This window comes from Octopus bimaculoides, chromosome 14 (assembly GCF_001194135.2).
Source record: "Octopus bimaculoides isolate UCB-OBI-ISO-001 chromosome 14, ASM119413v2, whole genome shotgun sequence".
Taxonomy (NCBI): domain Eukaryota; kingdom Metazoa; phylum Mollusca; class Cephalopoda; order Octopoda; family Octopodidae; genus Octopus; species Octopus bimaculoides.
In genome coordinates, this window is record NC_068994.1 from 29,773,565 (window position 1) to 29,780,095 (window position 6,531).

Sequence of the window (6,531 nt, forward strand, 5' to 3'; positions counted from 1 at the left end):
TATATATATATATATATATATATATATATGTATGTATGTATGTATGTATGTATGTATGTATGTATGTATAGATAGATAGATAGATAGATAGATAGTTGTAGTAGTGTATAACAAACACAGTCATATACACACTTATACACTTTACATAAAAATACACATACGTATTTGCATGCATGTATGCATACATACATGCATATCTATCTCCATATCTATTTATCTTTACACTCATTCATACCAATACATAAATAGGCACGTATTTATATCGGAATATAACAGAATTCAAATAATCCTGAATAATCCAAGAGAATAAAGACACGTACGAAATTCCAAGCGTCTAATAATGGTTCAAACTGTGATGCCACTTTAAATTAAACGAGATGGAGGGTCAGTAAGTTATAGAAATATAAAATAACCCTAACAATTCTATTAGTGTGAGTGATTCACCATCATCACCCTCTTCTCTCCTCACACACACAGGCCTCTTGAAAACATAGAGGCCTCTTGAACACACGCGCGCGCCTTTTGAACACAAACACACAGGCCTCTTGAACACACAATTCTCTTAAGCCTTCCAATTTTCTTCTCGCTACGTTCCATCTCAAAAATAGCTGCAATCATCATTCGATAAGTTCCAAATGAAAAATGTTTGAGTAAAAACTAATTTATCCACACTTTCAGTTCTACCTCTCATATTTTTCCCTATCAGTACTCGTAAATAAATTATCATTCTTAGTTACAAGCCATATTTATCTTCATCTATATATTTTAATTACAACTATATTTGTTGTGCAAACTAACATACTCACATGTGCACTTGAATACACATGCACATACACTACCTACATTAACAGATAAATACAAATAAATAAAAGAATGTTCCAACTCATAGCAAAAGATCTCCAAAATGAACACATCTTCATTACAAGTGAACTCTCTCACCAACAAAACGATCCCCACCTTCCAAAAATTTATCTAAACTAGTGTCTCAGGAGATGCCATTGTGATTGACAAAAGCAAAACTAGAATTGTGAACAGAAGACACCCAGTTTATTGTTTTCAAAGTAAGTGGAATTTTCTCAAAAATAAAAGTATTAATATTTTTAGTGAAAACACATTCACCGATTACAAAAGTTAGAAATGATCTAATTATAAATCTCACTGAGAGAATTAAGCAGCAGTGTTACGATAAAGCAGTTGTATACTGTCAACTCAATGTGACAGTCTCAATAAGGGAATCATACTGCTGCTATTTAGCCCTAGGAATCTGGACCGCTTCCTGTCGGCCTTCACACATTTCCTGTGTCTTTATATTTGCGAGGGGGAGACAAGCACCCCCACCCAGCTCAGTGTGCATTCAGGAACATGTTTCTGAGTCATTGCTCGTCAGGAAATGTGTCGGAAAATTCACCGGAGTTCACTTCAATTCATCTTAACTTTCAGGAAAATGGCTATTTTTTAGTGAAATTGTCTATAAATACACTTCGGATTATGTACACTCTGAGCATATAGGAATTTTTGGAGAAAGCAATTGGGGATTAGTTTTGAGAACTGTTCCCCACTCGGGGGTGTTTCATAACAAATCCTCCATATTTGTTTCATTTTCTCCGTTTTGTACGTTTCTGCTTCCGTAGATTTCTACTGAAGCAACAAGCATTGAAGGTAAATGAAATGTGTGTGTGTGTGTGTGTGTGTGTGTGTGTGTGTGTGTGTGTGTGTGTGTAAAGCATTTCAAAAGGTACTTTCATGCGAGAAAAAAAAATTCATACGGTGATAGGCACCTTTTTCTTGATTTTCCAATACATATTTCAGACATTTTGGAACAAGTCGCCTTATTAAGATTTGGTATTCAGTTATGACGATTTCAGATAAAAAATAATTTCTAAAGGTACTTTCATTTTTTATATTCTTCACCGGCGGCATGACTACATATTTCTGTCCCCTACCCCACGACTTTCGATGATCATAACTTTCAGAAAAATGGATATTTTAAAATTAAACTTTCTACGAATATGCCCGGCTCCTTTACTTTTCAATTTCTTCCCGAAATTTTACGGCTAGAGTTAAATGTTATATACGGATGCACAAATGCACAAAACGGAGAAAATGAAACAAATATGGACAACTTGTTCCGAAACACTCCCGAGTGGGGAACAGTTCTCAAAAATAACCCCCAATTGTTTTCCTTAAACATCCTATATGCTTGGAGTCTACATAGTCCGAGGTATACTTGTAGACAATTTCATTAAAAAATATCCATTTTACTGAAAGTTAAGACAAATTGAAGTGGTCCCCGGTGAATTTTCCGAAAATCCTTTCCACCTCCTCTAAAATATTTCCCCCAAAGAATTTGGATATTCGGAATATACATGATATAACACATATTTGTAGAAAATTCCATTAAAAAATATCCATTTTTCTGAAAGTTATGATCATTCTAAGTCGGGGGAGCAGAAATCTGTAGTTATGCCTTCGCGGCTTTCTATTTGTGTTAGATGTGAGTGTGTGTGATAAAAACATTTTTATACAGAAAATTCATTTAATTTATCAGTTGTCAACAGATCTGTTTCATATACATAACATATATAGTTTGGTGAAACTATTTGCCTCATGTACACAGTTGAATGGCAGAAAAGAGGCCTGCCGCATACCCGCATCCTAATCTGGCTTAAAGACAAAATTCATCCTAATCAGATTGATTCTATCATTAATGCCGAGCTTCCAGACAAAACAGAAGATCCTGAACTTTTTGAAGTCATCAGGACTCGGATGATGCATAGTCCACGCAGCTCTCTCAACAGGAACTCTCCTTGCATGGTTGATGTAAAGTGCAGTAAAGGCTACTCTAAGCAATTCATTGCCAAACAGAGACTGGTCATGATGGACACCCAAGCTACAGGCGTCGCAAGCTGGGTCAAGGAGGACATAAAGCCACTATCAACGCAAGTTTAGTCCGTGAAATTGAAGTTGACAACAGGTGGATCGTGCCGCATTGTCCCCTTCTGTCAAAGATGTCCAAAGCACACATCAATACCGAGTTTTGTAATTCTGTAAAAGCCATCAAGTATGTGTGCAATTATGTCAACAAGGGGTCAGACATGGCTGTTTTTGGCCTTCAGGAGGTAAACAAGAATGATGAGGTGACATGCTACCAGATGGCACGCTACATTAGAAGCAATGAAGCAGCCTGGAGATTGTTTAACTTTCCACTCCATGAACGGCATCCAACTGTTATCCATCTAGCTGTACATCTACAGAATGGCCAGCGAGTATACTTTAATCCAGACAATTCACAATGTCTCCAGCGGCAACTTGAAGCTCCACGTTCAACTACATTGACTGCTTTCTATCAGCTTTGTCGCACAGATCCATTTGCTTCAACTCTTTTGTACCAAAAAGTCCCTCAATATTAAGCATAGCAACAGAGAACTAAACAATGGACGAGATGTGCCATTGATCAAACTGTTGAAGGGCATCCAGAAATCAGAAGACATTCACCATTGGAAAGGGTCTACACTGTGCATCCCAACAACTTTGAGTCTTATTTTCTGAGGCTCCTTTTGCACACAGTCCGTGCTCCAAAGAGTTTTTTAGATCTGAAGACTTTCAATGGCCATGTCTGTGACTCTTACCGACAGATTTGCCATTTCCATGGACTCCTTGAAGATGACACTCACTGGAATGCGACTCTGGATGAGGCAGTTGTTTCCTATTCTGCATTTCAGTTGCGAAATCTCTTCACCGTTATGCTTCAGGCTTGTGACATCTCTAGCCCTCACCAGCTGTGGTAGAATCATCAGGAATCCTTCTGTGAAGACATTGTTAACAGATTGCAGAGGCAAAACTAAGATCTCAAAATCCAGCTGACTGGCATTAAGAATGAGGCTCTACTTTTTCTTGAAGACAAAGTCCTCCAGGAAATTTCAAGGGAGACATCCTATAACATGAACAATCTCTCTGAGCATGTAACAGAGAATGAGCCAAAGCTTTTGACTGAACAACGGACAGCTTACAATTGCATCATTCAAATGACTCAGGAGGAAAAGGCTACCCTGTTCTTTTTGGATGCTCTTGAAGGTACTGGCAAGATGTTTTTGATAAACCTTTTTTTTGCAAAAGTCCGTCTAGATGGATGCATTGCATTGGTGGTAGCGTCTTCTGGAATAGCAGCTACACTCTTGACAGGTGGACGAACAGCTCATTCTACTTTCAAGGTTCCCTCGAATTTAGTTAGGATAGAGACTCCAATTTGCAACATTTCTAAGACATCAGCAAAGGCCAAGATCTTGCATCAGACGCGCATTGATTGTCTGGGATGAATACACCATGTCTCACCGTGGAGTGCTTGAGGCTCTTGACCGTAGCCTAAGTGATTTGAGAGGAAAGGGCATTCTCATGGGTGAGGTCACTGTAGATTCGGTTGGGGATTTCAGACAAACCCTTCCTGTGATCCAAAAAGACACAAAAGCAGATGAGTTACAGGCCTGTTTCAAACAATCCTATCTGTGGACGCAAGTGACTAAACTGCACCTGGCAGTTAACATGAGGGCCCAATTATTTGGTGATCAAACTGCCGGGCTGTTTTCACACCAGCTTCTGAAGATAGGGAAGGAATAACTACCGTATGTCAACCAAATTCAGCAACACCGGTTACCCTATGTTGAGATGGTACCAACTGTCAATGATCTCATAATGCATGTGCTCTCAAACATTGCACAAAATTTTAGCAACAGCCAGTGACTCTGTGACCAAGCCATCTTAGTTCCACGTAATGATGCTGTCGACAAAATCAACTGGGATCTCTTGTAGCTGTTGCCAGGACAAGAACAGTCTTTCAAATCCTCCGACACTGTCATTGATCAGGACCAGGCTGTAGTTTTTCCAACTGAGTTCCTAAACTCTCTACAGCCATCTGGGATGCCACCTCACCACTTTACACTTAAAAAGGGGACCCAATCATGCTGCTCAGGAATATAGATCCGCCTCGTCTGTGTAATGGCACCAGACTTGTGGTGAAAGCGATGCGACCCCATGTCTTAGAGGCAACAATTATGCCTGGAAACTATTAGGGTGAGGATGTCTTCATTCCATAGATCCCGTTAATCGCATATGACCTATTTGCATTTAAACGGTTCCAGTTCCCAGTGAAATTAAGTTTCACTAGTCAATAAACAAGTGTCAAGGACAGTCTCTCAAGGTTGTTGGACTTCACCTTGCTTCTCCTTGCTTCTCTCATTATATGTAGGACGTTCGCGAGTTGGAAATCCCCAAAATATTTTCATTTATACACCAATTAAAGGACACACTCAAAACATCGTATATTTAGAAGCACTAGAAAATTAAACTGTGATTTGTTTCAATACATTTGTTTATACTGACGTCATCTGATAGAATTTTTGTTAAATGTACTTCTTAACAGGATAGGAGTGCCTGCAGGCTGGTTCTTCTCAATTGTATGCATCTTCAGGTTCAACGTGTTTCAAATAAGTATTGACAATTGAAGGTGATTGCAAAGACAAAAAACTACCTGGTTTTTTAACAATTTTAACAGTGAGAACATCGGACAAAATATATTATTGACATTAATAGCTTGTATCTAAGCCACTTACATATTCCATGTTTCATTTTACTTAGAGATTTAAAAAGCATACTTGAATTTCATTATTTTCAATAACCTAGGAAACTCCGGGTTATTAACGTATAAAGATGGTATCTCAGCTACTAGGAGGTAAGATCTGCGTAGTCTATGTTTCATGTTAGTTAGAGATCTAAAACGCATTTTTGAATTTCATTATTTTCTTTAACCTTGACAACGCTGGGTATTTCTGCTAGAACCTTATAAAATATCCTTCTACTTGTTTAACTACATTCCGTAATATTAGACTTTTCTATAAAAATTAGACATATTATTTATATAAAACATTCTTATTATAAAGTTTATGGTTTATATACCACAAACTATTTATAACTACTATTAAACATTTTTTCAAACTAAGCCGTATTGATTATTGACAGTTAAATATAAATTTTAGTCCCCAGTATTTAAAATTCCATACTCCCTTCTTTGGTTAGTCTTTTTCCATTAAATACAACACCACCTGGCTTTTTACTTCATATATGGGAGTTTAAAATTAGCTCCTTTATACTAATTTACAGAGAGAATGTAACCCTTATTAATATTTAATATATCAACACGCAACTTGTGTTTTAAATGCCATGACACTAAGTACACATTACGAACACCATACCTATGTAATTCTAACATGTTTTTAGCTTTTTTCCCTTTTCTTACTTTTTGCTACCGACAAATACTTTTTGATAACCCAGATTCTGAAAATGAATTTATTGTCTTTCTGTTTGAAACGATCCTATACTTACATGAATAAAATTAATTTCAATCCATATTAACATCTAATCTCCATTTGCGAAAAATATGACTGAATTTGTTGAACTTTGTATAATAAATTAAATCATATACTTAATATACTTATATGTATGTGTGTGTGTGTGTGTGTGTGTGTGTGTGTGTGTGTG

The 6,531-nt window shown here is 37.2% G+C and overlaps 1 protein-coding gene across 1 annotated transcript in view; it reads right to left on the minus strand.

The window, feature by feature from the left end:
• LOC106876261 (uncharacterized) overlaps nt 1–6,531 on the minus strand; it is a 95,865-nt gene that overhangs the window by 51,347 nt on the left and 37,987 nt on the right. The window lies entirely within an intron of this gene.